At 33.5% G+C, this 15,402-nt stretch overlaps 1 protein-coding gene across 1 annotated transcript in view; it reads left to right on the top strand.

Moving 5' to 3' along the window:
* LOC128170918 (neurogenic locus notch homolog protein 2-like) overlaps positions 1 to 15,402 on the top strand; it is a 658,320-nt gene that overhangs the window by 478,805 nt on the left and 164,113 nt on the right. The window lies entirely within an intron of this gene.

Genomic DNA, 15,402 nt, shown 5'->3' with positions numbered 1-15,402 from the left:
GCTATGGTAAGCTAAGCAACCAAAAAAAACTACAATAAACTCAAACTGGTGTTAATATAAGAACAAGTTTACTACTACCTTTTTTTTATTCTTGTCACTAAGACGAAAGAATACTATACATAAACATCGATATATTTAATATTATTTCTGATTTCAAAATGAAAAATACGCGGGTAGGTTAAGGCAACTCCGAGTTTAATAAACGTCGATATTATGATCAATTTAAACATTGTTTATTTATATGAAAACGGTGCTAAATATTAATATCAAGTGAATGTGTTTGCCATAATCTTATTTTCTACTTCGGAATCGAATCGATCTTTAAAGCTGCCCTGTCATAGAATCACGTGACAGTTAAAAATATATACTTTTTTTAATACAATTCATTGTAGCCAAAGGATGTATGTCTTCGGAACTCTGTAACTAGAATTTCCTTAGTTCCCATTCAGCACAAATACCTTTATAAGGCCAATCACCAATTTCTGAAGAAAATTACTAGTCAAAACCTGTAAAACTCTCTACATATTGTTTTTTCTGCTCTTTTTAAAACCTTTCATGTTTTGCTAATTTTTCATGATTTTTCAGCTTTAAAGTAGTCCGAGTATCGCACTACGTCATAATACGGATTTTACAATATTGGTTCGGCTTTTACAAAGCGTTTTTGATACCCGGTATTGATTTTGCTCTACATCGCTGTTGTAAACAATGGCAATAATAAGCAATTAGAACGGTAATATATGTATGCTATTAGAGATAGAAATGATTAATGTTGAGAAACTCGATTGTGTTAAAGTAAAATGAAAAACGAAGTTTCTGATTAACCAGGATCTCAGGTATGCTTATATCTTCTTTGTTTTGACCCCCCCCCCATCCGAATTTTTCTTTTTCTTTTACTAAAACCGGTTTAAATTTAGAGACAGCAGCTATTTCGAATTTAATCAATCGTCAATTAATTAATGTTTAAATGATATCTAACATTGTTGACAGATCTAGGCAGAAAACTGTAGCAAACTGTTATTTTTACGGATTTTTTCGTCAGGGTCTACTTGGTTTAGAGCTTATAGCGTGAAAAGTAATCCGTCAACATATAATTTATTTTAACAAATCTTTTTTCTAAGATGTCAATCTATAGAATAAACACCATGAATTTAAGTTTGAGTCCATAAAATAGTAAAAAAATTACTAAACGCGATACTAGCATTGCATTTTTTGTATTCTATTTTGATACATCAGGTCCGTAAAGCGTAATTACTTACAAAAATTTGCGCAAAATTATTAATGAGATATGGCTTAAATAAATATTTATACTCTATTTTGTATGTTCAGTTCTAATTTTCCCAAATTTTGGTAATTATTTTTAGGAAAAACGGACGTCTGGCAAATTTCATAATTGTCAATAATTTTCGCAAGGGGGTAAACCCGTCTGAGAGGTGATAACAACCAAACTAGCATGTAAACATACATATTTTCTTTTGAATATGTATTGCTAGAATGTATATTTATCTTTTAAAGCTAAGCTTTTAATGATTGAGCCCATTTAGTGCCGAGTATAGGACTACCTTAAGACCTTCAACTAATTCCCTGCAGAGGGTTGACCACCCGTATTGCGTTCATGTTACACAATCACATGTCAGAAAGTTACCGGTGTATAGTTTACAATGTCCCATCCACCTACTTGTCGTGTATTTTTTGTATCCGTTTAAATAAGTCATTACCATCAGAGGCTGCCATGATTTGTGATCTGGCGAGACTATCTTTGAGGTCATTCCCTAGGCATAAAAAGAACGTCCCATAGCATATTAGATATTTTCATTGTAGAGTTAATAGGTCCGCGACGATTGAGGGAGAAGAGAAAATCAATCAACGATTGACACTATCATTAAAACAACATTGTTTCGAATGCTGCAGAAGGAAATAAAACAGAATGCAAATTATATTGAATAATGCAACAATAGACAAGGTGATATTTATCTTGTATACAAAACAACAACGATGTTTTAAATTACTTTAAAAAAATACGCTTGATTGAAAAGTTTTCATGGGCATAATTAATTAATGAACAAAACTAGACAAACTGAACTACTGTTTTGACTTAATTCAAAACTGTACATTTACGTTCAAAATAAAATAAAGAGAATATAAATGTGTGTAACAGTTAATTTATTTTTTCTTTAATAGTTTAATTTTGAGGAAAGTTAAGAACAACGAGTTGAGTGATATAAAAACCCACACTGTAATTGAACACAAAACCATTCGAAAACTTCATAGCTTGTATAGTTTATCTTTAAACAAATGTAGCTGAGTTTCAGAGAAACTGATCAATACAATATACAAACATTTGCTCTTTTCGATGACATTATTTAATTTTTTTTAAATTTAGTTACAATTTGAAATTTTTTTTATTTATCATATCTGTTCATACTTAAATGATTGTTACCCATATTTTCGTAATACTTTGTTGGAAATATTAGCATTCTGATTTCATTTTACATTTGATTTGCCTCTTATGGTGGCATATCTCCGCCCCTTGTGTGCAATTTTTCTCTATTAATAATGTCGACATGCAAGATAAAGATGTTGACATGCAAGATAGTTTTGACAACATGCAACATAAATATGTTGACATGCAAGAAAATTGCAATCAAATAAGAATTATAAAAAATCTTAAATATCGTCAACATGTGACATCCAAGATGCTAGATACGGTGTACCTAATGATGTCAACATGCAACTACGTGTAACTTATATATGTCGACATGCAACTTTGTTATGTTAGCATGCAAGATAGATATGTTGACATGCAACATATTTCTGTCGACATGCAACTTAGTTATGTTGACATTTAAATTATAAGTTGCATGTCAACATATTTATCGTGCATGTAAACATAACTAAATTGTATGTCAACGTATTTATCTCGCGTGTCAACATACATAAGTTGCGTATTGACATGAAAAAGTTGTATTGACTTAAAAGGTTGCATGTTGACAGAAATAAGCTGCATGTAGACATAAACAGGTAACATTTAGCATCTTGGATGTCACAGGGGTGTGCTATTTGAGATTTTTTGCAATTTTTTATCATTCTTATATGATTGCAATTTTCCTGCATATCAACAGAGTTACGTTGCATTTTGACATAATTATCTTTCATGTCAACATATTTATCTCCAACACATCTACTGCACATAGCTCTCTGTTTATAACGAGAATACTCTTCATGGAAGATAACTCCTGGTAGTTTATCGTTGTATTAGATAACACATTGTCAATGTACAGGACAGGTGGTGGTAAAGACAGTAGGTATAGTGTTTCTTGTAAAGTTATTGTTCCTGAGACACCAAGTCCTCTCTGATATTAATATTGGATACCTACAAATATCATTCCAGTTAGTAGGATGTGTGGTAAATATACACAGTTGTGTAACTAAGCATTTGTCCTACAGTCATTTCATGCATATCTTTTATAATGTTATGCTATGCTATGATACGCGGTTTATTGATATGTTATGAGAATGCTATGATATTTAAACAAAATGCATCCATACACAAAAGAATTTCAATCATTTTGAAATAGATTAATAAAAAAGCCATAATTTAAAACTATTTATTCTTTGTAATAAAGTTATTCAAAACCGAGTTAAATTCATGGTGTATGCCATGCTATAATATAACATGGCATGATATGTCAAATAAGAATCTATGAGATTGTATATTATGATATGAGATTCCAGTGCTATAGTATGGGATTTCAACGCATGTTATAATATTTCAATGCTATGTTTTACTATTGCGTATATTGTAAAAGATATGCTTGATCTCACTGTAGAACTATAGTTACGGCGACAAATATCAACATAATTCGCTGTGGGACATTGTTATTTCGACCATATATTCAACTGTTGCATACTGGGACATTGTTGCATAAGCTCATATAACAAAGCAAACACAGTGTAGCTTCAGTCAGATGTTGATCTTACCTAGAAGAAATGTTTATGAAAACGAAAAGTCCGAAGTACAATATTAGTAAATACTTAACAATAATTTCAATGTAGTGTGTATAACAATATGTAGAAACATTATAATTTCTCAATGAAAATGGTCATTGGGAATTCCAATGCTCAACTTTTTTTTATTATTCTAGTGATAAAACGACAGCATTGTAACTCATTCATAATCGTAAAAGTCCACTACTTAAACAATACCGGAAATATACTCTTGAGTTCACGCAACCTAAATGTTCACACGTTTCACTGGAAAGGATTCCTGAATGAATAATGTCAAATGAATGCATCCCCCTCCCCAACAAAAAAACAAAAACAAATTGGTTACGCCTCAATGTTGCAAAATTTATTTCTTTTAAATTCCTAAATTATTTCAACTAAATTTATATGATAATAGAGTGTAGAGCAACTGCATGAATTCATGTCTTGAAACTATGCTCTACCCCCAAGCTTAAAAGTAGGGTCACTTCATTTTTTCGAAATTCAGTTATAGTTTGAAATGGAATTTTTATTGTTTAAATTTTCACATTAACCTTATCTGTTCATACTTAAATGAGTTTTACCCATGTTTTCTTACTACTTTGTTGGAAACATGTATTACCATTCTGATGTCATATTGCATGTGGTTTGCCTCCAATTGCTTTTCTGCATTGCTTATATATTTTCAATGTACCCTTCCCTGTGTTATTGTGTTAGTTTCAAGGACAGTAAAAACTCTTTAAGTGCTATTAACCAGAAAAAGACGACTTCTATAAAGTCTAAAAAGTAGATGTCAGTGAAATCCTTCAGTGTGTAGGCCAGATAAGAATACATTTGTATGAACTTTGCTTCTGTAAATTTACGGATATGTAAAACGTGTGTAATATGTAGCTAATTATTTATATAAAAATTGAATATCCACTCTGATTTTATGAGTCAAATTCGTTAGATACGCCAAACCATTTTGTAAATTATCAATACAAGAAGATGTATTTTTCTTTATTTCTTCTGACAAAAACATATACATGTACAATGTATATTGAATATATTTCTGTCCTGTAATCAATATATATTGTTTATATTTTTTTCTACATATGCAACTTTGCGTGGTAGCACTGATATGCTAATATCGACATGTTATTATATGAGTGCAATTTACAAACAACAAATAGTACACACAGCACACATATACTTCAAAGAGTTCCCTGTATAAAACGAGAATACTCGTCATGAAAGATAACTCCTGTTAGTTTATCGTTGTATTAGATAACACACTGTCAATAAACAGGACAGGTGCTGTTAAAGACACCAGCTATAGTGTTTCTTGAAAAGTTGTTCCTGAGAGATGAAGTCCCCTCTTATTGAATACATACAAATATCATTCCAGTTAGTAGGATGTGTGTTAAATATAGACAGTTTTGCAACTAAGCATTTGTCTTACAGTCATTTCATGCACATCTTTAACAACGTTTTGTTATGATATGCAGTTTTTTGAGATGCAATGAGATTTCAATGTAATGTTATGTGATTTGAATAAAATGCATCTATACACAGAAGAATATCAAACATTTTGAAATAGAATAATAAAAAGCCAAAATTTACCACCAATCTGCAATGTGAATGAGATTGTATGCTATGGTATGGGATTCCAATACTATGGTATGAGATTGCAATGCTATGCTATACGATTTCAATGCTGTGTTTTACTATTGCGTATGTTGTAAACAACGATATGCTTGACCCTACTGTAGAACAATATTTATGGCGATAAATATCAACAAAATTCGCTGTGGGGCATTGTTATTTCGACCATATATTGAACTGCTGCACACTGGGACACTGTTGCATTAGCTCATATAACAAGGCAAACACACAGTAGCTTCAGTCAAGTGTTGAGCTAACCAAAAAGAAATGTATATGAAAACGAACAGTCCGATGTACAATATAAGTAAATACATAACAATAATTTCAATGTAGAGTGTATAACATATATATAGAAACATTATAACTACTCATTGAAAATAGCCATTGAGAATTGCATTGCTCCACTTTTCTTTTTTATTTTAGGGAGAAAACGACACCATTACATTTAAGCTCATTCATAAACGTTATATTTCACTACTAAAACAATACCGGAAAGATACTCTACTCTTGAGTGCACTCCATTTAAATGGTCACACTTTACACTGGAAGCGATCATTGAATGAATAGTGTTAAATGAATGACATCCCTTCCCCCCACCCCCAGAAAAAAAAATAAAAAAACAAAAAACAAAACATAATTTACCAAAAATAACAACAACAAACAAACAAACACATTACAACAACAGGAACAACAACAAACAAACAACAACAAGAAACAAACAAAACGAAAAATATTGACTTAAATTTTTCTCAAGTCATCTGATCAAAATTGTATTTAACGAACTTTTCCCACACTGTATTATCATTTGCCAAAATGATTATAAGACAGGTATTTTGTATGTATTTAAAAAAAATCACTACCATCGGAAGCTGCTATGATTCGCAATATGGCGAGACTATCTTTGAGGCCATTCTGTGGGCACAAAAACAATGTCTCATAGCATACAACATATTTTCATTGTACAGTTCATAGGTCCTGGACGATTGGGGAAAAATAGAAAATTGAACAGTAATTGACACTTTCATTAACACTATATTGTTTTTGAATGCTGCAGAAGGAAATAAAACAGAATGCAAATAATATTGTATATAACGCAACAATAGACAAGGTGATATTTATCTCTTATTCAAAGACAACAATGCTGATTTTAATTACTTAAATAATTACGCTTGATAGAAAAGTTTTAAAAGGCATAACTAATTGATGAACATAACTAGTCTAAATAAACTACAGTTCTGACGTATTTAAAAAATGTACATTGATGTTACAAATAAAATTAAGAGAATCTAATTGTTTTTAACTATATATATTTTTCCTTTAAAAGATAAATTTGGGGAGAGTTAAGAAAAACGTGTTGAGTGAGATATACACCTACAATGTAATTGAACAAAAACTCATTCAAAAGCTTTATGGCTTGTAAAGCTAATTTATGCCAGCCTGCTCACATCTATACTATTACGTAGCAAAACTTAACTCTTTCGTAAAGCATAAAACAGGTCATTTATTGAAAAATACATAGCATAAAAGTTGCATGAAACATAATGCCATAGTCAAAGTCACAATATAATATAATACGAAATGAAGAATATGTAATGTGATGTGACAAGTAAAAAATAGGCATTTCCTCCAATAAATGAGATAAAACTCGAAGAACAATATTCATACATAAAACCTTGAAAATATCACATATTATCCTGACAATAAATGACATAAAACTCGAAGAACAATATGCATACATAAAACCTTGAAAATATCACAAAGTATCCTGAGATTGAGACTAGTAAAAGTTTTAGACCTGTGGCAAGAATGAATAATAAAGTACCTGGTTTATAAGTAAAGATATGGGGTGTTCATCTGCCTTACAAATGATGTACAATAAAAAAGTGGAGGGGAGGGTGGTGGCAAACCGTGGACAATCATGGATGTTTACAAAATGAACAATGACTACGCATGCGCAGACTAGCTAATATGCATAACTTGCCAGTGCGCATGCCTAAACTAAAAATACACAGTAGTGGAAAACAATACCACGTGGTAAACAGGTCATTTATTGAAGAATACATAGCATAAAAGTTGCATGAAACATAATGCCATACTCAAAGTCACAATATAATATACTACGAAATGAAGAATAAGTGATGTGATGTGACAAATAGAAAATAGGCTTTTCTTCCAATAAATGACATAAAACTCGAAGAACAATATTCATACATAAAACCTTGAAAATATCACAAAGTATCCTGAGATTGAGACTAGTAAAAGTTTTAAACCTTTGGCAGGAATAGATAATAAAGTACCTGGTATATAAGTTAAGATATGTGGTGTTCATCTGCCAATTTAACAAGATAGGCTATATCACTCATCGATAGGTTTATATACCCGTATATATATACATATAGACAATCTTGTTAACGCCCCATATCCAAAAACTGCATTGCAATTGAACAGAAATGTCAGTGCATGATTAAGAAAAAGTGTACCAAGTTATAACAAAATAACTAATTTGTGGAAAAAGTAATACCCTTCAACATAACGACTATTTTTAGAAAAAGCATACATGTACAAGCACATTTGAGTGTTTTAGTCCCCGACTTAAAGTAAGATAAGTCAAAAACACAACCAGTAGCCCCTGTCTAATGTTTGATATTAACTATAAACTAAAAAAGGTTACAACATAAAGACTATTATTACAACAGACAAAACATGTACTAGCAAATTGACTGTTTGAGCCCCTGACTCAAAGTAAGATAATGGCACAGATATTCAAAACACAACCAGTAGCCCCTGTCTAATGGTTACTAGAAAAAAAGGACTTTGAAGCCCCTGTCTTCACTGTCCAACTCAAAAATGTCAAAACTCAAACGAATGTCAATCAAAACTTAAGTGTTGGGATTCTAATGTACTTTTAAATAGCACCAGAGTTCCATCAACCCATGCTCTGAATGTGTAATTCCGAAAACCCCTGAGAGGCAGCTGTAGTAGCAGTCCCAATGCGGAAGCTATGAGCTTTGTAAAAATGCAAGTCCAAATTACAAAAAGCTAAAGCCGAACGCAGTTGCTGTGTGAAGTATTGACGCGAGATGGGCGAACCATCCATGAAGGAAAATAACGGCTCTGATGGTGAGGAATGTTTCCTAAGATTTAGGTAATGTAGAAGTGTTTGGCATGGGCAAATTAAAGGATCCGTCGTATTTTGCTGCAGGAGTAGAGTAGTTGTGTTTGCTTTAGAATGCTTAAAGTGAGGTATATTTATATATATATATACCTATTGCATGGACTATCGGATCCTAACGTGATATTTCCAAAAAGAAGGAAATGCTGGGTTGGAGCATTTATTTTGTTATGTTCTTCTACTCGTAAAAAAGCACAAAATGCTAAGGTAATCATGGCCCGGAAGAGGGATTTAGTAAAAGCTCATTTGGAAGTAAACTCCAAAGCATGAATTATTTTCTTCAAAATTGTTGGGGTTATAGGTAGCCGTAAGTCAGATGATGGTTTCTATTTCCGGAATCCCTGAAGCATTTTACGAATGGTGAAATGTTGTGTAATATCTGTGTAGTTACCAAGTTGGAAAATAAAACTAAGTGACGAAATCAGTGTTGAAGTTGTGGATGCGGCAAATCCTTTCAGGTAGCAATGCGCAATAAATGTAGGCAGGTGATGAACATAGGGTGGTAGAGGAGAAGCGTAATGTTGAAAGGATTGTTCAATAAAACACTTGTAGGTTAAATGAGCTGATTTGTAAGCTGATAATGTTGATTCAGACGGAGAGTTGCGGACTAAAAAATTGGCTGTTACAGTCAAATCTGCACTAATGCAGGAGGAACTGGAGTTGGCTCGTTGTCCATATGTGGAAAGCGGGCTTTGAATTCTTTCACCTGCAAGCGAGATAGTAAATCAGCGGCTGTATTAGAAATTCCTGGAATATGTTTGGCATGAAAATGAATGTTGTGTTGCAATGAAAGAATCATTAAACGCCTCATCAATTGCATTAGGTTAGGGTCCTTTGATGTAGTTTTGTTTATCACATGCACAACTGCTATATTGTCAGAATGTAATACAACGATACAGTTTTTCAGAAGAGGTACCCATAATTCTTATGCACTGACAATAGGTAAAAAATTTCTACCTGAAATGTGGTACTTTAACCATTCAGGAGCAAACTCAGAGTAAAACCATTTTGTGCGAAAGGTGCATCCAAATCCGGCATTACTAGCATCAGTAAAAAAATGCAATGAAGATGAAGTATGGGTTATGCCAGAAGGAAAGAAACCTTTGCCATTGAATTGGTTAAAAAACATCCCCCAGGCATGCAGGTCAGCTTGTGCCTGTAGATTCAGTCGACGGTGGTGATATGGTTCTTTGAGGCCAATTGTTAGATCTATAAGACGTCTCAAAAAAGTACGACCAGGAGGAACTACACTACAGGCAAAATTGAGCATACCAATTAAAGATTATAGTTCCTTCAAAGTTGCAGAACGCTTTGCTTTGAATTTTTGAATTTCCAATTTCAATTGAGTTAATTTATCTTTAGGTAATCTAATTTCGAAGTTCAAGGTATCTAATTCCAGGCCCAAAAATGTGAGAGTTGTGTTGGGGTAAACAACTTTTTCTGATTTTAAGCCAATGTCTTTGGATAGTTGATAAAAGGCAAGCAGAGCACTGTAACATGTTGACGAGTGGGGTTCACTTAGGGAAAAAAAATCGTCTAGGATGTGCACGCAATGTATAACAGAGAACTTTGTTTCAAGGATCCATTGAATAGCGGAGCGGAATTTTTCAAAAAGATTACATGAATAGCTGAGTCCAAAAGGCAATGTTTTGTCGCAGTAATACATATTGTCTACCATGAATACAAGTAGTTCGAAATCATCTGATTAATAGGGATCTGTTTATAAGCATTTTCAAGATCTGTCTTTGCTAACAATGCACCCTTTCCAATTGTCTAATTATATTAATAGCCGTTTCCACTGATTGATATTGTACTGTACACAAATCTTTAGGTATGTTGTGATTCATTGACATACCCTCCGGATAAGATAAATGATGTATCAAACGAAATTCACCGACAGCTTTTTTGGGTACCAATCCAAGAGGTGAAACTTGTATATAAGGAAATGGTGGATTTGGGTAAGGCCCGGCTATACGGTGTGCTCGTAACTCATTGCTGAGTTTACTTTGAAGGACTCCATCATTATTGTTCAAAGAAGAGAGATTTCTAGAAACTCTAAAAGCACGTTGCCCCTGATATGGGATTCTAAAACCAAAGGTAAACCCACTAATTAAGAATTGGGCCAAAGATGGATCATAGCCGTCAAGATAGCTGGCCAATTTGTCGACTTGAATTGGTGTGATGATACTTATATCCCTATCACTAAGTGGAGCCTTGTTGGTTAGAGGTGCTGGCAGGTTTTCTAGCATTTTGTTTTGGTCTATTGGGACACTGTCTTCGCGGATGCTTTCCCGTGTAATGAAGAATAATGACCCCCGTAGAATAATGACCTGGGGTCATTTTTCTACGTAGAAAAATGACCCCCCGGTCATTATTCTACGCAGAAAAATGACCCCCGGTCATTATTCTACGTAGAAAAATGACCCCTTGGCCTGAAGAATAAGTGTCATTTTCATAAAAATGAGCACACTCCACATGAAGAAAAGTGACCCCTGTAGAATAATGACCCCCTTGTAGATTAAAGTTTTTCAGTATATATTTTTTATTATTTGTGAAATAGTCTTTACACTATTGCAATTTTACTGCTGCAGTTTAAAGAAAGTAACAGAAATTATAATTCATATTCAAATAAACTTAAAGTGAAAGAAGGGGTATATCTTAGAAAATAAAAATCCTTCCGTTATAACAAGATATTGACGTATTGCATCGGGGTATGGTTGTCATCTTAACAATTACATTTACATATATCTATGGTGTTCCGATAGGGCCACTTCGACCTTAAGGCGAAGATGCGAAGTTGCAAATGCGATAGTGCGAATGCGAAAGAGCAAAAGTGCGAAGATGCGACGACGAAGCGCAAAGATGTGATGCCTAAAATGCGAAGGTGCGAGGGGCGAAGGAGCGATACTTCTATCGCTCCTTCCCAACTAAGCACTCTGGCCTTCGCATCTTCGCACTTTCGCCGTCGCCTTTTTTGATTGCATTCAGCAAGTCTCGGTCGATTACATAGAATTATATACAGGCACCGTACTCGCCAAGGTTTTCAGATTAATCCATGCTATTATTGGTAAGCATGCGCTAGGCCATCGCGCTTACTATGAATGTTTATAAATATTTTAATGTGTAAATGTAACATATATGTTTACCAGTGCTGGCTATGCCTAATCATTATCTACTCCACACTTAATGTAATGTCCGCCATAATGTGTACATATGCACTTCCAGACTTAGGACTGTCACTTACCAGCCGTCTCTTTACCGTGGACCAAACCCAGTAACAATGTAATTTCATTATGCGACACTCCTTGCTCATGCATGGATCTAGAGGGGGAAAGGGGGTCCGCCCCCCCCCCCCCCGGAAAATTCAATATTAATAATTTCACGCGAAAAAGGGGAGAGGGAGTTCGGACCCCATCCCCCTGGATAATTTTATTTTATTAATTTCATAAAAATAAAATTTCCAAAATATGCCTCGGAACCATTTCAACGATGGAGAGCTCCGCAATTATAAAACATAGGTAATCACAGATTACAAAGCTCACCGAGACGAGGCATCACCTTTATGAGGCATCACCTTTATGAGACCACCTTTCTCATATTATATGAAAACCATCCTTTATGATCTTGGATATTCATTATTCATGGATTCTGTTTGGAAACAATATCGTATATCATCTGTTAAAAAATTGTATGTTATTCATATGTTCATATGTTAATCAATACAATAATATAAAATTAAAATTGCATCGTATCATAATTACAATATATATCATATAATACCATAAAATACCGTAAAAAATTGTGAGATATGATATTGTAACGTATGATATGACATTGTATTGTGTTATACATTATTGTATTTGATCAAACAATACAATATCATAAAACATAATACAATATAGTATTATATGAAACAATATTAAACTGCATCAATACATCATAACATTGAAACATATGATATTATATTGTATAATTAAGCATTGAATCATTAATGTTTGAAAGATGTGGTCTCATAACTGCAACGGTGTGTGCATACAAATTGTATAACGCGCGCTAGCGCGTTATGAAAATTTGTTTGCACTCATTGTTGCAGTTATGAGACCACATCTTTCAAAAAATAATGATTCAATGCTAATATTTACGTTTTTTAAACATGTATTTCTTTCCCGCAAATATGATTTTTTTTTTTAAAAGGCTCTGTCTTATTCAACAAGTAATGCGAAATTAACAGAATGGCCACTGGAACAGCCGAAATATACTGACAAAAATAGTACGAAGCGTTTTAAATTCTAATAACACAATTATTTTTTTTCTTTCTGTAATTTAATGAATTTACTCTTGGTATACTAAGAAATTAATCAATTGAATTAATTTAAGTGTCAGAATATATTTACATCAATGAAATATTTATCAGCGTAAGTATAATATCAGGTCGGTATCCGGTTTGAAGTCGCGAGAAGAGTCAGTTCTTGTTCTTCGAGAAATACTGAAGAAATACTGAATGTATTCATACGCACCAGATTTGGTGATTGGGTCTTCTGTGTTGTGTGTAAATATCACTAAAATTAACTAATGCAATTTAATAGAGGGAAAGAAAGTGAATGTAAACATTATAGTATGATATTGTATTGTATGATACTGTATCATATTTGATACGTAATATGATATTGTATTATATAATACAATATAATTTGATAAACATTCTATCATATCAAATGATACAATATCATGGGATAAAGTAAAATATTATATAATATAATCATACTATACACATTGTATCATATGATACAATAATATATATTAAAATCTCATAAAATACAATTTCATGTGATATGATAATATATCATATAAACCAATATCATATTATACAATATCGTATGATACGATATTTTTTAATATTACAATATCATAGGGATCATGTTACATCATTTAACAACAACCATATCTATCTATCAAGCAGGTTTGAGTGAGGTAGGAGATTTCTTTAGCATCCTTGATAATGGAGATCAGGCTCTGCATCTGAAGCAACCTCTGCGTTTCATTTATAATATAGTTAAATCAACTATGCAAGCTATCTATCTAGCTATAAAACATGTGACCTGTTCCAAAAAACTAAACCTCATCAAGAATCATAAACCTATGTCTCTGATTCAGCATTCAAGCCTGTCAGGTGCATCAGTATCATAAGACTATATCAATGCAATATTGGTGAAGTTAGGACCAGTAATAATACAATATCGTCATCAGAGGGCACATGTTTCAGAAACTTTAACCAGCTCTTAAAATCTTAACCTCCTCCAGCATCCGAAACCTGTGGCTCAGATTCAGCATTTAAGCCTGTCAGGTGCATCACTATAATAAGACGCACCATCCATACCAGTTTAATGAAGTTAGGACCAGTAGTAACTAAGATATTATCATTAGAGGGCACCTGCTCCAAAAACTTTAACCAGCTGCAAAAACCTTTACCTCCTCCTGCATCTGAAACCTATAACTCAGATTCAGCACTCAAGCCTATCTGGTATATCAGTATCATAAGACACACCAGCCATGCAAGTTTGGTGAAGTACGGACCAGCAGTAACTTAAATATTGCTATTTAAGGCACCTGCTCCAAAAACCTTAACCTCCTCCAGCATCTGAAAGTTAGGAACCAGATTCAGTAGGTCCAGATGCATCCTCCGTGTAACTTTGGTGAAGAGAGGACAAGTAATAGCTTAGATACAGGAGCTGCAACTAAAACTTTAACTAGCTCCGGACGCCGACGCCGGGGGTAAAGCATATGCTCCCATTGACTTCGTCTCGGTGAGCTAAAAAGGCGAAAGCGCGAAGATGCGAAGGCGAGAGTGCGAAGTTGCAAAGGCAAGAAGCGGTCGTAGTATCACTTCTTCGCCTTCGCAACTTAGCACTTTCGTCTTCGCATCTTCGCGCTTCGCCGTCGCATCTTCTATATTCTCCATATTATTCATGAATTATACTTGCATTGAGGATTTCCGCAATACAAACTGCTCGGTATACAAGTGCATCACCCAGAATTAATGATGAAACCAAAATTATGAAAAGTTTACTCCACTGTTAGGCATTATAGCCAAGCTGAAGTTAGAGCCATTACGCCAGTAGAGGTTAACGGCCAATAAGGAAAATCGTCAAAGTGCTGAGAGTACTCGTACAGAAAATATATTTTACTTTATCCTCGGCATACTTTAGTAAGTTTAGTTAATATCAAGATGATTAATGCATCAATAGTTTGTATGAGCATTGGTAACGTTGGATACAATAAAGATCGTGTGATCAAAATTAAGCGGGATATAAACCCCTAACATGGGTGTTAACCTCTTATCAACGCTTTTAGAAACAATCTTTTCTTATTATAATCGATCAGTGTTTATTATCTATTAAGATTTACTATAGTCAGGTACTCTTCACAAATTTGCTCTAAAAGAATAAAGTCAATCCATGATCACAAATACAACATTACAACAAATGTTTAGAATATTGATGTTCATGTATTACGCAGAAGAAAACAAAACTAACGCAGAATGCTTTTTTTAAAAATCACTTTCCCCAAGAAATGTAAATAAGAAGTATTCGTATTCCTACGTTACC

This window comes from Crassostrea angulata, chromosome 2 (genome assembly GCF_025612915.1).
Source record: "Crassostrea angulata isolate pt1a10 chromosome 2, ASM2561291v2, whole genome shotgun sequence".
NCBI lineage: Eukaryota > Metazoa > Mollusca > Bivalvia > Ostreida > Ostreidae > Magallana > Magallana angulata.
Note: the sequence above shows the minus strand (reverse complement) of the source record. Positions and strands in the feature narration are given on the sequence as shown.